A 26,314-nucleotide genomic window follows, 5' to 3' on the forward strand; every position below is an offset into this window, starting at 1 on the left:
AACTCCCTATGTGTCAACAAGCAACAGCACGACTAAATAGCAAAGAAAATATATCCCCAACATAGCTGGATTGGAGAAAAAGTTAATGTTGTGTCCTTATTGCAGAGTCATTCTTAAACGTAACCTTGACGTAGAACAAGGATTAGTCAATGGAGCAATTGGTACAGTTGTTGGCTTCCAGACATATCCACATGAAACAACATTCAGTTTGTCAAAGAATCGGATGCTCAAGAGCACAATTCCTTTTTTTTAAAGACATGTATGGATGCAGAGAACAATTCTCTCTGTCTCTTGCATATGTTTTTACTATTCACAAATCACAAGGTATAACCCTAGATCAGGCATTGATGACATTGGCAGCACAGTCTTTAAAGAGGGTATGAGTTATGCAGCACCTTCACATCTATGTACACTCGAAGGACTATTCCTAGTCAATTTTGATGCACCCAAAGTCAAATCTGACATTCCTAGCATCCTACAGTATAACAGATTACATAACCTCTACACACCCCATCTAGATATCTACCAGGTTCATCAAAAAAGCTAATGTTCTAAAAACAAAATGAATGCAAACAGAACTTGTAAAAGTTCTCCCAACAATACCACCAAAGAAACAAAAAACAACTTCTACTCCATCAAGTAGTCCAACCACAAAACTGCCTAGTGCAAACATCCATCAGAAGATAGAAAGAGATATATTTCTTTTAAAAAAACAAGTGGAGGGCCAGCAAATGACACAGCAACAGAACTCTCTGGTCCATTTACATTTTCCAACACAAGTGGTGTGAATTACTTTGCAAATGTAGCAATTAATCTTCTCTTCCAATTGCCACTAATTGTTCAAAACATATACTTGAACGACTCAGACCAGTTGTGTTTGCAAATGCTCATCCTTCATAGAAATGCCACAAATAATCCTGACATCACTTACAGCGTCTCAGGAATAAGGCAATAATTGGACTATTCTTGAGGAACAATACAATTCACCATAAACGCACAGGAAGATCTACAAAAATGTATAATGTACTTACTGCAAGTACTAGAAACCAAAAACATACCTATAAATTAAATCATCTAGATTTCATACATGTGGAAACATACATGCACTCTCTGCAACCATATTTCACAAGAGCACATCCCTAGTGAACAATTTGTGTATGTGTCTATACCAAATTGTGAATCCATTCCATTTCATCAGCTGTTGCAAAATGCAAATCATACCATATTATGCACTCTTTCCAAATGAGACAATCGTTCCACCATTTGCATAAACTCACCTAGCCAATATCTAATACTAATGTGTTTAAGGTACAATGCAGATAGTACCAAAAACAACTGCAAGCTTACTAGTTTCACACATGGGTAAGTATCTGTTGGCAAGAAAACCTTCACAACAATAGGCATAATCTACCACACTGGTGACACAACCACTGCAGGTCACTATACTGCATACATTAAAAAAAGAAGTGGTTGATTTAAATGCAACAACACTCCCATCACTCTAAAACAGAGATTACCAGCAAATCTAACAAATGCCTATTTAATATTCCTTAAAACTAAATTTAACCACTGACCCGTAAAACTATCAATAGTTAGAATACACCAACTGGTATGTAACTATATCTATAATACAACAATGCTACTTTGGATAAGCAAAATAGCTAGAATATGCCAACAGGTATATAACTACTTCAAAAATACCCTTCAGAACTATAAAACTATCAACAGTTAGAATACGTCAACTGGTATCTAACGACATCATCAGTACTGCAATGCTGCTTAAAATGCAAAACAGTTTCAATACAGGTATCTAAGTACTTCAAAAATACCTTTAAAAATAGTACAATGGTGCTTTTCAAAAGCAAAATAGTTAGACTATGCCAACAGGCATCTAACTACTTCAAAAATATCCTTACTTAATATTCTTTAAACCTAAATTTAGTCACTGACCTGTAAAACTATCAACAGCAAGAATATGCCAACTGGTATCTAACTACAGCCATAATACTACAATGCTACCTTTGAAAAGCAAAACAGTTAGAATACTACTTCAAAAATACCCTTCATTACACTTCAATTCAAATACACCATCACGATTCTTCTTACTCCAACACGTGCACTTTACACATTTCTTTAAGTACAGCACACTTCAAAGAAACTTACTGTCAAACATAAACTCACCTAAATATAGTAGTTGTTATTTAAAATCCTGTATGGATTTTTTTTCCCAATGCCCCAATGTTTATGCAAACAGAAACAGCAACTATGCAGAACACACAGTAATGTTGTTCCAAACATAGTACTTAGAATGTTCTGATTATGAGGGTCTAAAATGTACATGAATATGTGTGATTTTATGCAATGAAACATTTAAAATTATCCTCCCTAACTTATCATACTGTTTTTTTTCAGAGAGAATGAAGCTACAATTTCTCCTTCATAACCACATACAACAATTTAAACCTTACCCTCAATTGTACAGCAATCATAAGTACTGCTTGCACTTCAATTGTATTATGTCACCATGTTACAAATACTATATACCACCCCTACACTACCTAGAATTACTATACACATATTATTATAATGGTTGTAGCCAGTGGCCAGATTTAATTACTATACGTATATTATTATAATGGTTGTGGCCACTGGTCACAACCACCACAGCATAATTAACCAATACATAAGAAGGACATAGAATACATATTGGAATAACACAACCCTGAACTCCCCCCTCAAATAACATCTGCAGACATGGAAATGGATAGCCAACCCTATCTTTCACCTATGAAAACATCCCCATATCATCTATATTCCACTCCCCTACCCTGACCAAGCCCTCTTTCAATCACCAAGTAACTCCAAATGTGTTTCTCAAGCTGTCCGTCCAGTGAACTGTCCAAGGATTACCGTGCTGTCTGCATACTACCGCGGCAGCCCTATGCTCCTTTTCCACTTATACAAAGAGCCTCATATTATCTTTTTTCCAGTCCCTCTGTTCACCATCAAATAACCCTAAATGTGTTTCCCAGGCTTTTCCCCACACCGCTGTCCACGGATCCAACATGGCGTGCATTTCGTAAACTATGATGCAACTCAAGCTCTTCACCGTCCAATCGACGATCATATCTGCTCTCCGCAGACATCATGTCACGCCCTGGGACAATCGGAACTTGGTCTGCAGAGCAAACAGGGAAGTGAGTGCACGGTCCAAACCCAGATATTACTAATTTCTTTTTAGCTACTTTTGGGCTGTTTTTAAAAATAATATTGGACAGATTAATGTAAAATCTACAAAAGCACGCTTTTGGGACCAAGCCGCCGCTCCTGCAACATATTTGGTGAAAATCCTGGCTGTAGGCATGAGCAAAATTAATTTTCCATTGTGTCTATGGAAAAAACACACATTTTGAACCCCGCCCCCCTATAACTTTGCACCCCCTGCACGAAACCTCACCAAACTTCACAAAATCAATCTGTCGGGGCCATATACTTTTCTTGCAGGGATTTGTGCGGATTCGTCCAGGAGGGGCCAAGTTATAGTGCTCTTCCTATGAGTTGAGCAACTTAACCATAACTACAGGGCCGCTACCGCAGGAATGTAGTTTCATTATTCATGCTCATGTTTCTTTGCCTGCTTATTCATTGCTTTTTGCCATATAATTAGTGAGTTGGTCACTGTTGAGTTGCAGTAATCTGAAAAAGGAAACCTAGCCCTGGCTTAGTTTGATGGTCTCGTGGATGCATTCTCCATACTGTACACACTCAATCACTGGAGAAATGGATCAGCTCCACGCCTTCCACTGTCAGTCCGCCCACACACCTTTCTCCATAACAACAGACATATGTTGGAACTAGCGTCGATTGCACAAAAAGGCATGGATGTATATGCCATTAGAACGCAGATACCAAGACATTGAGGTGGAAAGCGGTCACTCCATAGACGCACAGCAAGTATTAAAACGTGAAAGTAAGCAATGGAAACTGATATGCTGTTCTGTTTTGATCAGATTGTGGGCATCACGCAAGCAATATTTCAAAATGTGCTATTTGTCTGGCTCTTTGAAGCTACTGTGAGCTGTGGGATTTCCACTTCATGAATCCAATAATAATAATTAAGTGCACAGCTATACTGTCTAACAATTGTTACCAAAGAGCGTGATGATTGTGCATTATTAATGCTATTGTGAGGTCATTTAAAAGCACAATAGCCTCAAAGCAGCCGCTTTAACTGCAGCTTTATCTTAATGCTACACTATCAAAATATGTGACACAAGAGGCCAGCGATGGCCACACAAAAAATAAATAAAAATAAAACTTCAATAAAGGGTGAACGGCTTTGGCGGATTTTAAATAGCAGTGTATCCCTAAAATAATCTACCTTGTCCTATACTACTCCCAGGTGTCCTATTGTTATACTTGTACTATGCGTCCTGCCGATTTCATTCCCATGAGTCCTGCTGCATTTCTGCTTCTAGGTGTCCCCATGAAATTCTCCCTACTGGGACTGCTCTCATGTGTCCGACTGCAATTTCGACCTGCTGTGATTTTTTCCATAGGTGTTCCACTGTCATTTTTCCACACTGTATGTTTGCTACCTCGCGCTAAATTCAATTCGGCAACCTTATGTCCCTATTGACTTGGTAGCCACCGCGAACTGCTCTCATATATCTTTTGACAGTCTTTCTCTAGTGTGATTTGTGACCAGACACTGCAGGGTGTCAACTGTTACAAACACCAGCCCATTCCAGAGTTCATCATGTCCTCCCAATTACCCTACCTGAGGTGCACCAATACCAGGAAGTTGGCACGGCTACGGTGGATGAGTGCTCCGAAGGCCCGTCGAGGTCTCCTCTGACTGCTTTCCCACACTAGCATGCTTCAAATTCAATGTTACAACACACAATATCCTTTTGAAATCAACTACGGACACATGGAAGTTGAGTACCCCTCCCAGCAGACATTGAGCATCAGAATGTTACACTGCGCAAAAGAAGTTATATTTCACAGTCGTGACCAGGGTGTCCGGTCAAAGGTTCGAATCCAAAAGGATCGAATGCCATAGGGTCGAGTCAATAGGACCTAAAAGAAAAGGGTCTTTTTTTTTTAAATATATATTTTTTGGGGGGTTTCCGTATAGGAAAGAAACGTGTTTTTACCACAAAAATTGGGGTTTGGGTGGGGACCCCCCCAAAAAAATAAAAAAAATAAAAAAAAATAAAATAAAATAAAAATCGACCCTTTTGTTTTTGGTCCTTTTAATTCAATCCTTTTGTCATTCGATCCTTTTCATTGGAACCTTTGACCTATAACCCGTGACCAGTGCATCCTCACAGTGTAGGACCATGAGGCACTGACAACTCAAGTGTTCTTGACACGAACCTTCGAGAAACAGATGCACTTGTGTACAGGCACGTTATAAATGCCTTATCATATCATATAATATCATATCATATCATGCACCGAGAGGTAGTACCTGAGTACTTCTGAATCACACACATCAACGGAACAGCAAAACTAAACTGCATTTCCTCTCTTTCCAGATTATCCAAACCCAGCCCCCATCACTTTCATATCTGCGAGGGTGCCACAAGGCCTTTCAAACAGCCGCGTAGCGCAGGGTATAACCCAATAACGGAACATAACTAAATATAACATAACATTACATGGTCCTCTTTATTCTGACAAGCCATAACACAACTATTGACAGATTAGCCATACCTATACCTGTCGGGAGATACAAAGGGCAGCCCGGTGGGTTGGGGGTGCTATTGTGATTTAAGAGGACAGGCAAGCACATACACCAGGAGGGTAAACAAGAAGGAAGAACAGAGAAGGTAAATCAGAACACTGGAAGAGGAAGAACGTTCACAACTTGATGGTGAACAAGAAGGGTTGGGAACCATATACTGGACAAACGATGAGGGATCCCACTAGGGTGTACACACAGGTTGGACATGCGACTACCCACAGAAATGAGGGAAGCTCAATGCCTCTTTGTACATTACTCTTACAGACACGACACCATGAAAGTAAATGATAGGGAGCAGCAAGAATGTCTTCTGTATCTGAACCCCAAGCCACAAACAAGGAGTGTACTTACAAGAAACAAGCCGGTGTGGGTCCATTCGGAACATACAGTGGATGCTCTCTGTGGGAACAGAATGCAACACGCTGTTACATGAAATGCACTATAAGCTACAGGTAAAACGAGACAAAGCAGCCTCATAGGGTATAGGAGCCAATCTCGGGACACATTAATACACAGAGGCATGGGTGTGGACACCATAAAACTCTGACCAGACACTAAGAGCCAAAAAAGGAAAACAAGAGTTCAGAAGAGGAAAACGGGAAGTAGGAGAGCAGAAATATGTAGCACAGAACTGGTACAAGGTAACTGAGCAGGCATCTGGCACAAGGTAACTGATCAGGGTACTGGTACAAGGTAACTGAGCAGGCATCTGGCACAAGGTAAGAAAACACACTGCATGAAATCAAAATCACGATGATTGTTGTGTCACAGTCTACTGAAATTATCTTGTCTCCTTCCAGTCATGGTGAAACCGGTGTGTATGGAACTCAGATTGCACAAGAGTTTCTGGATTGGGCTGCCAGGTTTTCTAGATATCTTGCAGATACATTATGGGAATGGAAGCCCATGTTTGTGGGAATGCAGATTTATGGAAGGAAATGTTAAGTAATGATTCAGGGACCTCTCCCTGTTGCCTCTCTGCCTCCCCACCCCTGTACCCCTCAAAACAAACCATACCCCGTCCCCATTCCATCCTTCCCTCCCCACTTACCTGCTGGACCGGACCTTTGTGCTCTGCTCCCAGCGCACCTCCTGCTCCCGACCGCAACCATAGGAATGGAAAGGGGACTTTTTTTTCTTTTCCTCGAGAAATTGGCGTTGTTTGCACATCCTGAGGAAATAAATGAACCATTTGCACCCCAGATAAACCACAGGGTGAGAATGGTGTTCACCCCCACTGTGGGGGTAGACATGGCCGGTAACAGGCCCCAACCCTCGCTTTGCTTGGGCCTACCTAGGCTCGGCTGGCGGGCCATTACCGTCCATGTCTGGCCCCCGCAGCATGGGGTGAAAGCGAGAGTCATGCACAAGCGAGCAGGGACCCTTAATGGAGAACTCTGCATCACCAAGTCAATACAGCTACCATGTCTGCGAAATGGCTGCATTGTCACATATTATCCTCAAGCTGATTGGGTGGTGTGTGCTTCTACCTTAGCTTGAAAAGTGAAAAGATGGATGGGAGGGATCTCATTGGCCCTCATTACGACCCTGGCGGATTTTTTCCGCCATCGACGGACTTTCCGGCCATGGCGTAAAGTCCGTTTACGCCATGGCGGATGGTGGACTTACCGCCCCATTCCGAGGTCGGCGGGGCGGTAAGTCCCCATTGACCCATTTACCCTTCCCCATTCCCATTTCGGCCCCATAGGGTATAATGGGAGTGGGGAAGGAGTTAATTACGCCACCGTAAATTACGGTGGCGTAATTAACACCAAGGTCCCATAGCGCCATGGATTTCTCCGCCCGCAAAAAGCGGGCGGAAAAATGACCATGGCGCTTTGGGAACTCGTAGTTGGCGGTAAGGGGTCGGCGCAGCTAACGCTGGCGCAAACCCCTTACCGCCAGGGTCCTAATGAGGCCCATTGTCTTTTCCAAAGTGCTTACTGATTACTTTGCCAAAATTGAGTAATCTTGCCACAAATGAGAACAACATTTTGACCCTGCCATTTTTCTACTAAAGCAGCTCCAGGGTTTGGAAACTGCTTCTGTGGAGATGTGCACATGTTGAACTATTTGAGAAACACTGTGCCAGCTGGGGTATATGTTGGTAGCGCCACCAGGTAATTTAAGTGAGTAAAGTTAAACTATCCCTCTTTCTTCCCCTCTCTCCAAAGCACCATTGGTGTAAACCTATTTGTATGCTACAGCACATTATTTTATTGCATACATAGGGCCAATCCAACAGGCAGACCGCATAAAGTTGTACCAAGTACCAGCTATGACATTATTTTTTTAAAATAATAATTGATGTACTTCATTTTACTTGGTTGTTTTGTTAAACGCCGACCATGCTGACTTTTGGCCGCTTCTCAGAGATGGAAAATGTCATTGGTGGTCAAAGACGTGGGGGGTCGAGGGCGGTGGAGGTGGGGGGCTGTTACAGGCGTCTTCCTTCTGTTAAACTGATTGAAGCCGAAGGTAGCATACATGCCAAAAAAAGCTAAATGCTGCTGTCAAAAACAAACCCCCACAGTGAAAGGAAATCTCGCCACAGTGTACCATCAGGTTAATGTTAACACTTGTTCCTGCTTTGTGGGTATTTTGTAATCAACGGGTGGATTGATTCCTTCCGGCTCCGCTCTGTGAAGAAGAAAGTGATATTTCAAGTCCTATCATAACTTCCCCGGACATCCGCGGACACATCGGTGGGGAGCTCTGGAAACCCCATAAGCAGGAACCCTGGAGGTTTGAGTCCTTTCCACCTTGGCAGCTTCTCCGGAGGTTGCGCAGCAGCCAGACGGTGTGCAAACTCCAAGGGGGGAAGCTTTGCGATACATCTTTAAAGATGGGAAACACATTAAACCTTGCAGGCAAATATTTGTGTTCAGTTGCTGCCGTGTTGATTATCCAGATGATTGAACGTGGCTCTCTGTGACCCAGTCAGATGGAAAATTCCATTCCTTTTTAAATTTAAATCTGGACGCCGAGTCCATTTTGCACCAAATAGAAACGATGCATATATGACATCACAAGGAAGGGTGTTCATTTTAAATTAGTGACGGAGGCATGTAAAAGAATATAGAAACATATAAATGATAAATTCTGTTTGATAAATCAATAAAACCCAGGAAGATATACAAAAAGAAAGCACCACCTTACATGGGGTCATTTTAGGAGGTCACCTTGGCATACACTTCAGGGCATGCGTTGGTTCCTAAAGTGTTATCGCTTGCCCCCATTTATTGTCTGCCTTTACTCATATTGGTAGTAGTACACGCAAAGCACTAATGAAAAAACATTTCTTTTAATTAAAAAAATGTAAAACAGAATCGTGCGTATATCTGTTTGCCTGTGAGTCTTGGTCAGTCATTCGCCCTGCAGATAAGGAGGTTTGATTTTGAAATGGGGGTCCATGCGTAGCAGTAAAGAGCTAGACGGGCACAAGAAGCTCCCAAATAGAGCTGGTTGGACTGCAAAGAGCCTCACAGACAGAGGTGTAGACAGGGTAGGGTCTAAGCGGGCAAGGACCACCCAAAATCTGTAAATGCACATTCAGGAGCACTGTGTGGTAATTTACAGATGTTAATGTCACTGCGGTGGGCCAAACTACATTAGCTTCAGGCCCCACTTGTTAGACAATCCTGGCTACGCCTCTGCTCACTGACTGTCTGGTGGAAGGACAGGGCACGCAGCAAAGAACCAGAAAAAAAACGTGTTTTTCGAAGGAAAATGTGATTTCAAATGCTGGAAAATGGGCAATTAGTAACCCATTACGTTCTGGTGTGAGTCCGTTCCCATCATACCAAACTTTGAGGATTGTTGTCTTGAATATGTGGTGCTGCTGTATGTGGTATTTTCTGTAAAAGTACCAACTGGCCTGAACAGGAATAGGCCCAACGTGTCCTCATTACACGAGTAAACCATTGTTCTCAGACTTGTGGGCTGTATGCACCTATCCCAGGGCAGGGCTGATCTAGCTTGTAATCCTTCCTAGGTTCATAAATCGTGTAGCATTCAACATGGGTACATAATCACAGCAGTTATTACAGTGCTTAGAAGCTGGAGGAGTCTAGCATGAAGCACTATATAAGAACGCAGCATTATTTTATGTTTCCAATGCTGTTACAGGCCTGGTGCATTGGCTGTTTTATTCCATATACACATTGTTCAGAGTTATGCTGTCTCTAGACCCCAAGCCTAGAGACCTCATTTCTGTTCTGATGCTCAGAGCTCAGCCTCATATGCCAACCTAGAATTTGAGGCAGCTCCATGGGTAGGTTTAAACATTTGATTCTCCCAAGCAGCATCAGGAATCTTAAATCGATCTCTTTCCCTCTGAAAAACCATCGCACCTTTAAAATGACAGGTGCATTCAGACAGAGTTGTGTGTGTAAATTGAACATGTCTCCTTTAGGGATATATCTGAGATGTGTGTGTAGGCTCTCAACATTAAGCTGAGTCCTGAATTTAAAGAATCTGTGTTTGGATTACTATTTCAAGGCAGACAGAAATTGGGTCTTTTCAGTGGTGGCGGTGGGGGAACAGATAATACTTTAGTAGTGGAGACATGGTGTGCACCAATAATGTGATTTTCCTCGATTTGTTACACGGAGTGAGGATGTATATGCCTGAATTCCTATGGATTACATCTGCAAAAACCAGGTGGAGCACATAGGGTTTTATGCTAATGTCTTCTAACGAAATGTATTTAGAGGGTTGGTAGCATTTGTCATTGGTTCTGTGCATGGTGTAACTGGCAGACTAACCCAGGATCGTGGGAATAAATTCCATGCAAAATGTATAAGCATGCTTGGAAACAATGAAATCATCACGTCACTGTCTTCCCTCCACTACAGCTCTCCTCTCCTGCTTGACTGGTCTGAGCACCTAGCCGTGCCTTTCAACATCCTGCACACCACCCCAGTCAAGCACTCCCAGCAGAAACCCAGCAGACAAACCTTCAGGTCCTTCAAGAACTTCCCAGTGGATGCCCTCACAGGAGACTTCGTCAAACTACACTCACATGGACTGAACACCCCAACCGAACTGTGACTCTCTACTGGAAGCACTCAATGGCACCCTCTCAGCCTCCATTGACCGACATGTGCCTCTGAAACAATGCACATGCAAACCAAAACCGTCAGCACCATGGTACAGGCAAAATCTCATACTCAGCAAAAGAGTCATCAGCAAACAAGAGAAAACCTGGCGCCGCTACAGAATGCATCCAACCTGCTGCTCCTCAAGGAACTCCAAGCAACCTGCCGACAACCAATCAACACGGCCAAGGCCTCCTACTATCAGAATACCATAGCGAAGCTGACAACAAAAGCAGAGCCCTCTCCAAACTGGTCAAGCAGAGCATCAAACCGCTACCCAACACTGTCATATCACACTCCATCTAAATATTCACCGCCATCAACACCTTCTTCATTCACAAAATCAATAAGATTCGCCAACACATAGATGCCAGCTCTGTATCTACAGACCCACCTCACGTCCCTTAATGTGAAATCTCAAAACCCTGGACAACATTTAAGACACTCTTGACAGAGGACCTGATAGAAACCCTGGCTGCCCTCAAAGCCACATTGTATACAGATGACATCCTCCCAGCATTCTCCCAGCATCCATCCTCAAGACCCTCTCTGCAGAAGCTCTTCTTCCCTTCCTGGAGATCATCAACAGTTCCTGAACTCAAAGCACCTTCCCATCGATCCAGTCGTGGATGTCCAGTGCATATTAGCACTCTAAACTCTCGCTCAGCTGTCAAACTCTCCTCTGACATCTGCCGCCTTCTTGAGGAACTTGACCACCGAGACATGGTTCACGACCAGCTCTGTCACCAGCTTTGACACTCTCCTCCCTGATGGCTACAAGATACTCTCCGCTCCCAGGTCCAACTGTTCCGGAGGGGGCTACACCCTGATCTTCCCCAAGTGGATTCCTGCCTCTGTCATTCCTACACAGGCCTACTCCTCTTTCGAATGCCTCGTCTGCAGGCACTCTCTCTCTGCTAGCCATTCCCTTACTGTGGCTACTATCTATCAGCCACCTGGGTGGCCTCTCCTCTTCCCTCCTGGTCACGACCACTCAACTCCTCCTTCTTGGAGACTTCAACATCCACCTGGATGCTTCCTGTCCTTCCTCTGGACTCTTTCGTGACCTTTGCGACTCTCTCTCACTCTCTATTCTTCCCTCCGGCCCGACTCACTCTGCAGGGCACACTCTGGATGTTCTGATCCCCTCAGACCTTCCCCTTCCTATCCCTCTCACCACTCCTCTCTCCTGGGGTGATCACTTCCTCCTTTCCTCCCAGCTCACCCTCTCTACCCCCCAGGCCAAGCCAACTCCATTACTGCCACCCACCTTCTCTGCCATCAGACCCATGAAGCGCATGTCAGTTGAGGCTTTCGCCTCCACTTTCTCATCCCCTTTCCCCCTTTGGCTGACTCACACCCTGACACAGCCCTTTCCTTGCTCCACTCTGCTATATCTGACACTCTCGGTGTTCTTGCCCCTGTCATGAGGATCTGCCTGAAGCCCAAAGCCAAGTGCAACTCCTGGTACAACTCAGACCTCATCACCCATAAACGCAAGTACTGGGTGGCTGAGAGGAAATGGCGTGCTTCATGTACATCCTCTGGCAAACTGGCCTGCCGCTTGCTCCAAAGGTAATACCAGCTCTCTGTCCACACCAAGAAGAGAGCTCACATCCAAGCCTGTGCCTCTGCGGCATCTAAGAACTCGGCTGAACTCTTTCAAATCTGTAAGGAACTGGCCAATCCTGCCGCAGTCTCTACCTCTCCAGTCCCATCCCAGGCCCTCTGCACAGCACTGGGTTCTCATTTCATCTCTAAAACTCAGGATATCCTGTCCTCTCTTTCCTCCTCTCCCCTTCCTCCCTTTACTCCCTGCTCTTCCTCTGGCCCTTCTTTGGCCACTTCTCCTCCCTCCTTCTCTGCCTTTCCCCTGTTCTCCCCAGATGAGGTTTCTAGACAAGTCTGATCTATAAAAGTCTCATCAAAACAGGTTCATCCCTGTTCCTCCAAAACCATCAAGGACCACATTGACTCCCTGGCTCCTGCTCTGGCCGACTTCTGCAACCACTCCTTCGCCACTGGAGTCTTCCCAACCCCCCTGAAGCAGTCCTTTGTGCACACTCTTCTTAATAAACCCTCTGCCGACCTGTCCTGCCCGGCTAACTATCGCCCAATCTCCATCACTCCTTTCCTGGGCAAACTCTGGGAAAATCCGGCCATCTGCCAGCTCAATCTTCACACTGAAATCTGTTGGCTGTCTCCATGATCATCAGTCCGGCTTCAGAGCTGCCAGAAGCACAGAAACTGCTCTCCTGAACATCCGTGAAGATCTGCTCTCCAACCTTGATACCAACACCCCTTGTGTCCTCATCCTACTTGATCTCTCTTCTGCCTTTGACACGGTCAACCATTCCATCCTGCTTAACCGTCTCCGTGATAACCTGGGTATCACCGGTCCGGCCCGGACGTGGCTGACTTTTTTCCTCTCTGATCGACCCTCCCAGGTTTACCTTGGGTCCTTCCTCTCCTCCATCTCTATATCTACCTGTGGTGTTCCCCAGGAGTCTAACCTCTCTCCCTGGATTTTCAAGCAATACCTGGCACTTCTTGCTCACGGCAGTGCTGCGCTCTGCCCCAACTTCCAGTGCAATGCAGATGACACTCAGCTCATTTTCAGGCTACTTTCAGCCACCTCTTCTCCCTCTCTCATCTCTGACTGCCTGTCCGCCATCCAGGAGTGGTGTGTCGCCAATGATATCTGCCTTAATGCCAGTAAGACAGAGATTCTCCTCATTGGAACACCCGCTCCCTCCTTTCCTGTCACTCTCAGGCCGGCCTCCCTTGGCCCTTTTCCTGCTCCCACCTGTGAGGGTAAAAATCTCGGGGTCATCTTCGACTCCACACTCTCCTTCTCTCCTCACATCTCTGATGTCTCTAAGAAGTCACACTACTTGCTGCACCTCCTGAGAGCTCACTGTCTCCAGAGGTCTGGTTCTCTTTAGGCCTCAAGCCCAGGGATCGTATCTCGCCAGGCCTGAAATCTCTGCACTGGCTCCCAGTGGCTGCGAGGATTAAGTTCAAAACCCTCTGCATTGTTCACAAGGCCTTCTGGGGCCTGGGGCCTCAATACCTTCAGCTCTCTCTTCCTAAATATCTCCCTTCTCGAGCTCTTCGCTCATCCACCTCCAACTCCCTCAGGGTTAGTCGCTTCTCCATGCAACGAGTTGGTGGTAGATCTCTTTCCTCGGCTGTGGCCTCCCTCTGGAACAGCCTCCCTGCCTCCCTGAGACTTGAGAAGTCTCCGGGTCCGGAAGTACCTCAAAACCTTTCTCTTTGCTTCTGCTTCTTTTCCTCCTCTACCCTGATGACTTCCTGGCTGAAACTGAAACTGCACTGGTTACCTGGCCACCCTCTGATCTCAAGCCCAGGTCCCCTCCCCCTCCAGTCGCACACCTGCACTGCCTTCCTGGCAACCCCCGCACTTAGGGACTGTTTTCTGTATCCCAACAGTTCCATTACCAGCACTTGACACCTGGTGTCTTCCCTACCCTTGCACTTGTCACCAGCTGGCCGTACTTTACTTATTGTTATTTTCTTATCCCATGTACTCTACTTTCCCCCCTCCCCCTTCCCATTCACTTGCGCAATCTGAATGACACCTGGCCTAGTAGGATTATTGTCTGTCTTCCCTCTGTTCCCCCTCCCTTGCCAGGTCGCGCCTTGAAACACTTGTGTATAGGCGCGTTATGAATGCCATATCATATCATATCATGTCATACTTGAAGCTCAAGTATTCTCCAAGACAGAATTCCTACTCCTCACCAACAACACGAACACCCAGAAATACAGACCTGGCTATGAACCATGAACTCTGAGGGCTTCACACCCAAGCTCACCTCAGGTGCAATGTTCCTCGGGTTCCACATTGACAAACACCTCTCCATCAAGACACACATAGCTAAGTAAATGTAGACAGCTTGGTATCAGCTCTCCCTCCTGTGAAAGGTCAAGGCCTTCCGCTCAGTTTTAGATCCACCGTTCAAGCACTGGTCCTATCTCACGTGGATGGTGATGGATGCACTCCTTGAAAGCCTCTCGTTATCCTCCCTTTTGCCCCTGAGAAGTGTCCAACATGTGGCTGCATGCCACATCAACGGTCCACGCAGATTCAAAAACATTACCCCCGGCCCTCATCGACCTGTACTGGCTCCCACTGCACGCACAAATCATCTTCAAGTCTTGCTGCATCATCTATAAGGCAGTCACCCTCATGTCACCCAGCTACATCGCAGAGAAACTGAGCATCTCCGGTGGACAGCCAACACCCGAAGTCAGGACACGTCCGCCACTGCATAAAGGAAAGGACCAGAAAATAAGCCTTCTCTACCTATGCCCCAAGACTATGGAACCTCCTCCCCTTCTGCATCAGACTCGCCCCCACATTCCTACAATTCAGAAAAGAACTCAAGACACACTTCTTCAAGGAGTCTCTCCTCAACACCTAGGCCATCACGTCGCCCCTCTCGCCACCTGACTCACTTGACGCCGCCTGACCTTCTCCTCGCCATCACTCGGTACAGCTGTACCCCTCCCCTGTGCCTCTCTGTATCCTACCCCCACTATATATCTGTTCTGTTACCACTGAAAAGGTCTCTGTTATGCATCTGTAATGTTGTACACTTCTGTAAAGCACACCATTATGTATCTGTATTTGTGGATACCTCTGTAAAGCACTGCATTGCTTCTCAAAGCTAGGTCTGTGCTCAATAAATATAATAATAATAATAATAATAATAATAATAATAATAATAATAATAATAATAATATTGCCTGGAGAGAACTAATTACACATGCGTCTATACAAAAGTGGTCCTCTCCATGCAATATGAGGCTCCCTCAAAATGATCCCCATTTTAAGCCAATGACATTGGATAGTGTCAGTGAAACTATTTATTAGAAGTTAATATTCAGAGGTTTTTAATGCATATTGTATACTCCATATAAAAGAATATACAAACTATGATGTATCAAAACGACTTTTTGGAGTCTAAGTTTCACATTCTGTAAGTAATAGATTAATCATTTCTTGAAATATCCCCGACTGCTGAGGTAGAGTGGAGTATTATTGCTAAAGAATATAAGTGATCTTTCTAGTAATGTGTGCAGGGCTAAGTGGACATATTACAAGATGTTGGCATGACTCAGTCCCCCTTGGTAGAAATGTAATTAAGGAAACCCTTTGGGCCCGAGTCACAAAGAGTTGTTCAATGGGAAAATCCCGTTGAAACATGCGCTGTGAATCCGTCCCTTTGAGACTTAACTGCCTGCAGTGCTCTACAGACGCATTGCCAGTCTCTAAGATCCCTCCTGGTATCCCCTTACCACGCCCCCTGCCAAGAACTGCAAAGTTGTAACCCATATAGGGAGAAGAGTTTGGTTCCAGTGTATTCCAGTGAATACAACATGGTTATTGTCCAAAGAGTGTCACTCGGCCATTCCCCCTAGTCCTGACAGAACTTCTGTTCCCAGCAACCAGGGCCAAGTCTCTGGTCTCCAGAAGTTGTACTGGCTACGCTGATATTCCTGACATCTTGTTTAAATCCCTCGCGTTTAGGAGGACTCTTAGTGCCAGTGAAATATAGTGGTCTAGATTTGTAACAGATAGAGAGGATTGCCTACTGCCTGACCTCACGACTACACAAAGCCCATGGCTGATATTCGGAGCTTTGCTTCAGACTGAGTGAAACACCTTGTAAGCGCTAGAATGTTACCTGAACTGACTGTTGACGGGGGTTCTTCGTCGTACCCCTCACTCCTAATATGCATACTTGGGGCTATGTCTGGACAACCATCCCTGATTGGTAGCAACAGCTTTCCCGCTATGACCTTGCCACACCTCCCTTTACTCATAGGTGTCCATGCCTGTCTGCGGAGAAAGAGTTGGCCAGCACTTGAAACTCTGACGTCTCTTTGATGTATCAATGGGTATTGTGTCCACTGTGAAATTGAAGACAGAGACGAGTGTTCTATTAAACGAACAAAGTGGCTGATTTCAACAACCTCTGGACAATAGAGCACTGGTGTCTGACCAGCCTATCAGATCCATGTAATCAGTGCACTCACACGCAGTGCATCCACTGTGCTTCCTGTTGCTTAGATAGTCAACATAGTTCCAGGATACACTACTGAATATACCGTTCCCTAAACTGTGAATATTTGATGATCCACCTATGTTATTCTGTACAGTTTTACGAATTCCAAAATGTTTTTTGTTCTTAGAAGAATCGGCATCATAGCCGAAACATCCATTATGCTACTCTGTGCAGTCCCTCCATGGGAACCTGCACCTTCCATGTGATGCGCCATTGAATTGCACTTATAGAGGTAGCCAGCTCTCACACTGGACTGCAAAGCTAGTGTGATGTGCCCCTTTAAAAGTCTTTACTGGATTAACCACTTTACTCTGAAACACTTGTGTACGAGCGCGATATAAATAAAATATCATTTCATTTAATTTCAAGCTTGACTACTCTAGAATGAGAAATCCTAGTGATTAATCACAATAGGTTTTGTTAATGTGTTGCCTCAGTATTTGCATACTTTTAAGGTTACATTATATTTTGCTGTGCCTCGTGTAGTTTTCAGATTTGCCCAGGACTGCATCGAAGTAGCACATGCTGTGAGTTTTAAGGCACTTTCGTTTTCAAGGAACAGGAAATGTGATCGATTTTTGGTATATACAGTCGAGAGCTTGATGTTTCGACCATAACTCTGAACACATCTGTATTTCGTCATTCTAATGTCACTCGGCTGTAGTATTCGTATCAATGCTTCTGTGCAAATATATCAGGCACATTATTGTTAAGTTTCACCTATACATTAAGCTTATTTGAGATTCTGTTTTGGGCAAGGCAGGCCCAGTGGCAGAAAAAGAGAAAGTGAGATGTGGTTATCAATGTGAGAGACGAAAGTGTTCATTCTTCTTTTCTGTTCAGCAGAGATGCCCAATCAGAGAGCGGGGGAGACATGATATGATATGATAAGGCATTTATAACGTACCTATATACAAGTGTTTCAAGGCGTGACAAGGCAAGGGAGGGGGAAACAGAGGGAAGACAGAGACAACGATCCTACTAGCCAGGTGACGTTGAAATTGCACAAGTGCAGGGTAGGAGGGAAGGGGAAAAGTGCAGGGGGAAGTTTAGGGGGCAGTGCGGTACATAGGATAGCAGTAAAATAAATAAGACAATAAATAGAAGTGCAGCCAGCTGGTGGCAAGTGCAAGGGTAAGTGCAGACATCAAGTGTCAAGTGCTAGTAGGGGCTGTAGGGATACAGAAACAGTCCCCAAGTGCAGGGTTGCCAGTGGGGTAGTGCAGGTGTGCAACTGGCGGTGGGACCTGGGCCCGAGATCAGAGGGTAGCCAGGTAACCAGTGCAGTTTCAGATCCAGACAGGAGATCAGCAGGTGAGAAGAGGAGAGAAAGCAGAAGCAAAGAGGAAGGTCTTGAGGTGCATCTGGAACCAGCGATGGTTCTCCTCAAGTTTCAGAGAGGCAGAGAGGCTGTTCCAGAGGGAGGCACCAGCAGAAGAAAGAGATCTACCACCAACTTGCTGCTTGGAGAAGCGACCAACCTTGAGGGAGTTGGAGGTGGATGAATGAAGAGCTCGAGAAGGAAGATATTTAGGAGAGAGAGTTGAAGGTATTGAGGCTCCAGGCCACAGAAGACCTAGTGAACAATGCAGAGGGATTTGAACTTAATCCTTGCCATCACTGGGAGCCAGTGCAGAGCAGGATAATGTCAATCAGCCTGTGATCTGGTGTTCTTTCACAGCGGACGCATGCAGGCATTCCATATCTGAAAGAAAGTGCACCTCCACACACTAAATTCGCACCAACCAAGAATGTAACAAAATTAAAAATCTGTTTGCTCTCTACAAGGAGTTAGTTAACCCCATCTCCAAAATGGTAGCCATCACAGATGCTCACAACCTTCAGATGGAAACATATAGGAGTCCCTTACAGAAAGATCCAGGCAGCTTTCTAATAATTTCAACCTGTTTCCTTGGCATACAGCCTGGCTTAAATGAAAGATACACCCTAAAAAGCACCAGTGTACCAAACTTCTGCCCATTTAACTAAATCCCTTCTTCCCTCCTTGGGGTAATCATTTAACTACACTGAGCAATTCGTCACTAACCACAGGAATCCTATCTCTAACCCCGAAGAAACCAGTTATAAACCCCTACTCCAGAAGCAATAGTTCGACCTGATTGTCTTCATAATCTACCACTTCTTTTGTGTACTGACATTAAAGCTCATTGAAAATGGAAGTCACTAAATCACTGTGTGACTACAGTGAAAATTGTGACTTTATCCTGACATACAGTCTGGATTAAGAGCAGAAGTACGAAGACCACCTTCCTGGATACAAGAGAGGAATTACCACAGATTCTAGATGCAGACTAACTTGTCATTATCTTGCTAGCAGTGCACAACACCAACGACTATAGACTCTTATTGTAAAGACTGCAACAAAACGTGTTCTCAGTTGAGTAGCTTTGGCATGGATTGCAACCAGTTCAAGGGATTGATTACCCCCTCTAAAATAGGGTCCGGTCAACTCTCTCCTGTTCCATCAATTCAGTGGTGTTCCATAGAGTTTGTTAGTCTACCAGTGGCTGGCCATAGAAACAATGTCTATACACACATAATCACGTCGATTGTGTGTGTCTTTGCGTTGCTCCAAGGGACAATGATGGTCATTTTTTTTACGGGACATCAATGAGAAATGTCGAGTAAAAAGTACCATGTCTGGACCCTGGGCCCCCCAGCACCTCGCATACACACATAATCACATTGAATGTATGCGTGTGTTAGGCAAAATGGGGCGCATGGGACAGAGATGGTATTTTATTCTGGACATCTATAATAGATGTCCACTTAAAAATACCATGCTTGATCCCTGTGCCCTCCAGCGCCTCACATAATCACATTCTCATTCAACGTGTTCATTATAGGCACTGGGGCCCAGGGGGCAGGTATGGTATGCTTTAATAGGTATGCCCAGTAAAGAATGGCAGCCCAGTCCACTGGGATTCCTAGTGCCTCACATGCAATGCTATGCCTGAGCTCTAAGCCCTCTAGCAGCTTGAATGCTCACTTTATTGATGATCTGTGCATGTGAGTCATTGGAAGCCCCTGGGGAAAGGCATGCCATTTATTCATGGGCATTAGTGATAGATGCCCAATAAAGTATGCCATGCCTGGGCCCTCCACCACCTTGCATGCATACAATTGATTGTGTTCCTGTGAGGTGCTTGGGTCCCAGTGGACAGGCATGGCTGTTTTTACTGATCAACTATGCCCAGTAAAAAATGGCATAGCTTTACCCTGAGACCCATCGCTTGGCACACATCTGCCCCCTGGAGCCCCAGCACCTTGCACTCACACATAATCACATTCATATTATGATTATGTCTGAGTGCGAGGCGCTGGCCCAGCAGGAGGCAGGCATGGCATTTATTTACTGGCCATGGATGGATGGTAAAGCAAGCATAAGTGGTATTATGTTGGCAGACTGGCTTTTTAATGCAGCCAGTCTAGCCATTTCATATTGTTGTATGACCTTTTGTATGCGCCATTGTTTATATTGATGACATCCTGATATACTCAACAACCATTGCCAAGCATGTGAAGCATACCAAGGCGGTGTTGGAGTGACTAAAGGAGCATCGACTCTTCGCAACAGTGGAGAAGTGTGCATTCCACGTGATGGAAGTCACATTTCTGGGTTTCATCCTATCATCACAAGGGATACGAAAAAAACAACTGGAAGGTTGAATGGATTCTACAGTGGCCTTCCTGTATATCAGAAAAAAAACGTCCAGACTTTCTTCTTGTTTGCAAACTTCTATAGACGGTTCATTCCGGATTTCTTGAATATTGTTAATCCAATTACCTCCTTACTTTGCAAACAGAAGACCTTCCAGTGGATCAAGGACGCGGAACACGGCTTTCAAACCCTGAAACAACTATTCACCACAGCACCGGTCCCACATCATCTAATCCTGAATCCCCATACGTTGTAGAAACTGATACCTCAAACGTTGCCATGGGCGCAGTACTGTTCCAACGAGATCCAGACACTGGGCGGCTTCATCCCATTGCCTTTTGGTTGAAGAATTATACATCAGCAGAAAGAAATGATGCCATAACTGAAAAAGGAGCTCCTGGCAATCAAGGACTCATTCAAAGAGTGAAAGTACTATCTCTTGGAGGCCGAATATCCGTTCACGGTCTTCACCGATCATAGAAATCTACAACACCTACAGTCAGCACGAGCCTAGTCTGCCAGACAGTTATGTTGGGCGCTCTTTTTTGATGAGTATGATATTGTCATATCTTATCAGCCAGGGGCACGGATGGGAAAGCAGATGCTCTATCATGCCTACAGTGCACAGAAGATGAAGAAAACCAAGCCTCTGTACCCCCAGAAGAAGAAGAAGAGCTACAAACCTGGGTAATAAAGCATCCTGAGTGACAATTAGTAAATAGCCCGCCCTATCACCACGGACGTATGTTTATTCCAACTCCCCACTACGCAGTTGGATACTTCACAACTACTACAATACCTTACCAGAGGCACATCCCAGAATCACCAAGACGTACAAGATTGAACAACACTATTCGTGGCGCACGCTGAGACAGGATGTTGTTCAACAAGTAAACAGCTGCGATGTATGTGCGCAGCATAAAACAGCGAAAAGTAAACCCTGAGGTCTACTGCAACCAATGCCTACACCCCCATCCCTGTGGCTTACGGTATCAATGGATTTGATAGCAGAATTACTCACAGGTCAAGGATACAACACTGTGCTTGTGGTAGTTGATCTACTCTCCACAATTGCTTATTTAATTGCCCTACATGGGACACCATTGGCAAATGCACTAGCTCAGACGTTCCTGCATCACATTGTCCGACTGCATGGCTTTCCCTCAGTTGTAATCTAAGATCGAGGAAGTCATTTCATTTCACGTTTTTGGAAACGGTGTTGGGAGGGGCGTTGAGGGGGTGTGCTCTCATGACCATGACCCAAGGCCAACTCCAAATACAGAAAGCAGCCCGGCACCCACACCATTACCTACCAATGGTGCGCTATTGCCCATTCTTATTCATTCATACGGGAAAAGGCACTGTTCCAAGATGGCTACTTGCTCTGTAAATAACACACTCACAACATGGCATTCAGGAAAACCAGACCAGGCCAAGCACTGTGTGCATTCCAACTTCCATCAGGGACCCAGGGCTAAACCCTGACAAAGGTCGCACCCGTGCTTGGCGTTATTCTGGAAACTCAAGTTGCATGCATGGATGTTTACTTCAGCCCTGATGTTGCCCAAATTCACCATAATGAAGGCTTCCTTGATGATCCCAATGTCCTCTGGATCTCTGCTCTGCTCCAGAACCTGTATAAAGATAAAGAAATGAACATTAGGGAAAATTGACATAAGTGTTATGTGTGATCTTCCCCTGTGTATTGCCCCTTTAAGGGGTCGTGTCTCTCCCATGTGTGTTGCCCTTTCAAGATGGGCAATGACTGTGTCATGGCCCAAGCTAATCAAAGGCGACCCTGCAGGCACGTGCAACAGCACGGCTGCAGTCTCCAGAAGAGGAACTCCTGAGTCCGTGTCTCATTGCATGTAGGCTGCAGGCCTACACGTGTTGGCCCAGGCCTGCAGGCCCTGATGCTGTGGGACCCTCGTGCCAGGACGGTGTCAGAGGTCTGCATGGTCAGGGGCCTAGCAGGCTGTGCCCCCACCACCGATGGTGCTGATGCCCCATAGCACTAGGAGGGCCTGCCAGATGTCCAGGGCAGGCCCCAACCCCCACAGGCACTGGGCCTGTCTTGTGCTGAAGAGAATAGCACATGGGGTGCCTGCTGGATGTCCATGGCAGGCAAGCCCCAACATTGGCGATGAGGAAGTCGGACCCTTTCTTGTCAGAAAAAAAAGGGGAGAGAAGATGTCGATGGGCCTGTCCATCTCTCTTGTGTGTTGAGAGAGGATGACGAGGAAACGAGCACCAGACCCCACCGTAAGCAAGGAGTGGCCGATGCCCCACCACCTGCATCATTGTGGAGTCCCGGGCCATCCTGCGGTGAGGTGTGTGTCGTGGCACCCAGCCACAAGGGAGAGGACAAGCGGCCGTTGTTTTGAGAGAGGGCATGCAGCGCTGCTCTCCAGCACGCCAGGAAGAGCCTGATGGAGAGAGACCTGCAAATGGATCCTCCCCAGCCGCAGCCTTCTGGGAGGAGGTTGCTCGTGCGGCTGGGGAGGGAGCCATCCTGCCCCCTGTAGCACCCGCGGTGATGGGAGAGAGGCGGATGGCGATCCCCTGCGGCATCTGCTCTTCGGGGCCGCCGTGTCTTGCCTGCAGCCCGGCATGTCTGCACTGCAGAGAGGGGACATACTGGGGCCCCCATGGTCATCCCGGCCCGGCGACAGTGGAGACTGCAAACAAGAAGAGGAGGCGGCAGAGGTGCGGCCGCGACTGCAGCGGTATGGCCCGTGAGTCATACTGTTATCCCCTGGCGGTATCCCCACCGCAGAATGAAGAATTGTGCACCCCGCCCCGTAAAGAGGTAATGAGCGGCTTCCGCCGCAAAGGGGGAGGCCCTGCTGCCCCCACCCCCTTCCCCACAAAGAAGCAAAACGGCTGTTGAGGCGACCCACAGAGGGGTGTAGATGCCCCAATGCATCCAAAGTCAGGGGGCAGAGGAGCCCTCGGTGCGATCCTCCTGGCCGCAGCCCTCTGCAATGAGGGTGTTCGTGCGGTTAGGGAGGGAGCCAACCTGCACACCTCTGCTATGTCTGCTGCACCAAAAAGTAATAGTGAAAGCGGTCGTGTGAGATCCCGGGCCGCTGGGCGGTGTGATTGATATAGGCTCCAGTCTGGAGGGAAGGATAGAGGCCCCGCACTCGCTGGCTCTTTAGGTGCCGGCAGCCCCCGTGTGATACTGGGCCACCGGCGGTGAAGACTGCAGCGCCTGTCATCGGAGCAGATGTGCAATGAAGTGAGGGCCCTTTGGCGATCCCAGGCCCAGCTGGAAATGATTGAGGGCAAGTGAAGCTCCGAGAGCTGAGCTGTCAATTGGAAAACAATAACAGTTCATCCATGCTGGAGCCCCCACTGAGATCCCGGGCCCGGCAGGGGTAGAAATTCCAAAGTGTGCCGGTGTCGAACTGGTGAATAGTTATGTGTTCCACGTCGGAGCAACGAATATCATTATTGTGGCAGCACAGATGTCTGCAACCACTCAGAGCATGCAGCCCCAACAGGGATCCTGGGCCCCAGCAGCGGTAAATGGTGAAGTGTTATGCCCAATGGAACTGTGGGAATGCAGGCAGTGATGTGAATTGCTGCGCACTGCACCTGTGATCACCTCCCTGCACAGTGCCACCAGAAAAATGAAGGGGGAAGCGTGTTGTGCCCGTGTGGAAATGCATGTGTGCACCGAATGCATCAAACACATAGACCTATGCCCGGGGGAACTGAATGAAATGCAAGTGATTGCCCACACCACTCGCAGAGCCCCACTACCAGCATCTCCTGGCCACGAGTATTTCACTACCAGGACTTGGCGCATAAAAGGCAGCAACTTGTTAATCAAGTGTGGCATTGCACCAGAACCAATGATGGCCAACCTGTGTTTAACATGGGATTTCCACCCTCATGCTCATCAAAACTCTGAGCCATGGCATTTGAACATCCTGCGCTCTGCGCACTATACACCACACTAACGGTGCCAATGGCAAACAGTACACCCTGGCATGGAAGACACCTTGCCGGCCCTGCAGGTGGCCTCGACACCCTGCCACTAATTTCCCCTACTGTACCACCTGAGGACCTGGGAGCTAGTGGCCCTGACTGTCTGCCAACATCCTCCGGCGTGCCTTCTGGTCAAAGGACCAGGCCAATGTGGGCTTCGGGAGTTCAACCAACAGCGGAGGTCTGACTAATGAACACGGGTGACCCTGACACTCACATGAGGAAGCAGTACAATGAGCAGGTCAGGATGAATTCGATCCATCCGGAGGAATATGAGTGATCACATCCTCCATGTCATCACAGGCTACAGTGCAGAGCTAATGCACCAGCACCACATCATAGCTCCAAGCCCAGTGTGCCTGTGAACACTGCTCTCTGAGCTTCGTATACCTCACTTCCGAGTGCAATTCCCAAAATGCTGCACATGATGGGCAAATGACTCTGTGCACCAATGACCGCCCTGTGCAATTGCAGTATGGTATTGACCCGGAACCAACCATGTCCTCACCATGGCCAATGTGGGACTTTCACCCACACGCCCCTCACGGTTCACAGCCAGGAGCACCAGGACATCCTGCATTCTGTTTACCGCCCACCCCAGTATGAATGTGCAAGTGATGCTGCCTACGCAGGGCTGAAAAATTAAGGGGCCCTAACTCTAAGAAGGAGGCTCCAGGCACTGTCAGGTGATCTGAGAGGGTGTCTCCCACCACGACCTGTGATGTCAATCCAGCCCAGCGTTCCCAGCCAGACATGGACTTGTGCACTGTAACAGCATGCAAAAGGGAAGGCCAACCAGCATAGAAGTCATCGTCTCCTGGCACAGTGCCAGCGAAACACAAGCCACCCTGCCTGCCACACTGGTGGCCCTTTCTGCCTGTCACTCAGGACTCCCTGCAAGCCATGCCATCGAAGGACCAAGTTAAATGGGGCTTGAGGGAGATATCTGACGGACCCCCGGAGGTCACCCAACAACATATGTGCGACCAGCGAACCAGGCAGTCCTGGGCCCCAACACCAAGAATTAGTGCTTCGGGCAAGACATGAGTTTCAGCTCATCATAAGTGTTTGTGCACCCTCCTGCGCCCCTGGAGGAAAGAGACACTCCAGACTAGGGGAAATTCTCAGAAGAGGGGGTGAGTGATGTCCTGTCACCCCACGCCCTATCAACAGCACATGGAACTGCATGGACGCCCTGCAACCTGCGTCTCGCTGCTCTGCTCTGAACATCAAGGGACTATGCCGTTGTGGCCGCTGGTACCCGCCAGGTCCAGCTTTGCCAGCCGTAAACTGTACCATCAATGGACCTGGACCTGGGAAGTGACTCCTGAAAGGACGCTGATGGTAGACAAACTGGTAAACTGCAGTCCTGCAATTGCTTAAAGAGGGCTCAGTAATATTTTGTGTTTTGATGAAGTGAACCTGCATAGTAGTTATATGCTTTAAGTAATCTCAGTAAAGAACAACAGGTGAAGCTGTGATCCCGCCGTTGCGGGGTGTGCATATAGTGCCGGCCACTGACCATGGCGTCTTATCGGTAGTTGCGGTTTCAAACCTCAGGTTAATAAAGGGTTTTATAAATTGTGGTCGGACTGCCTACATTCCACCGGCAGTCCACCGACCACTGTCACCCGCTGAGTATGTTTAGAATGGGTTAGTAGGTGTTATGTCTGTAACCATTTCAGTTAGT

General features: G+C 46.6%; 1 long non-coding RNA gene across 1 annotated transcript in view; it reads right to left on the minus strand.

The window, feature by feature from the left end:
* The window catches only part of LOC138452611 (uncharacterized), a 128,685-nt gene that overhangs the window by 17,835 nt on the left and 84,536 nt on the right, over positions 1 to 26,314 (minus strand). The window contains exon 2 of the long non-coding RNA XR_011260262.1: positions 6,104 to 6,151. This is a non-coding gene — a long non-coding RNA (uncharacterized lncRNA). The remainder of the gene's footprint in view (positions 1 to 6,103; positions 6,152 to 26,314) is intronic.

The sequence above is a fragment of the Ambystoma mexicanum genome, chromosome 4p, assembly GCF_040938575.1.
Source record: "Ambystoma mexicanum isolate Mex_15411 chromosome 4p, UKY_AmexF1_1, whole genome shotgun sequence".
NCBI lineage: Eukaryota > Metazoa > Chordata > Amphibia > Caudata > Ambystomatidae > Ambystoma > Ambystoma mexicanum.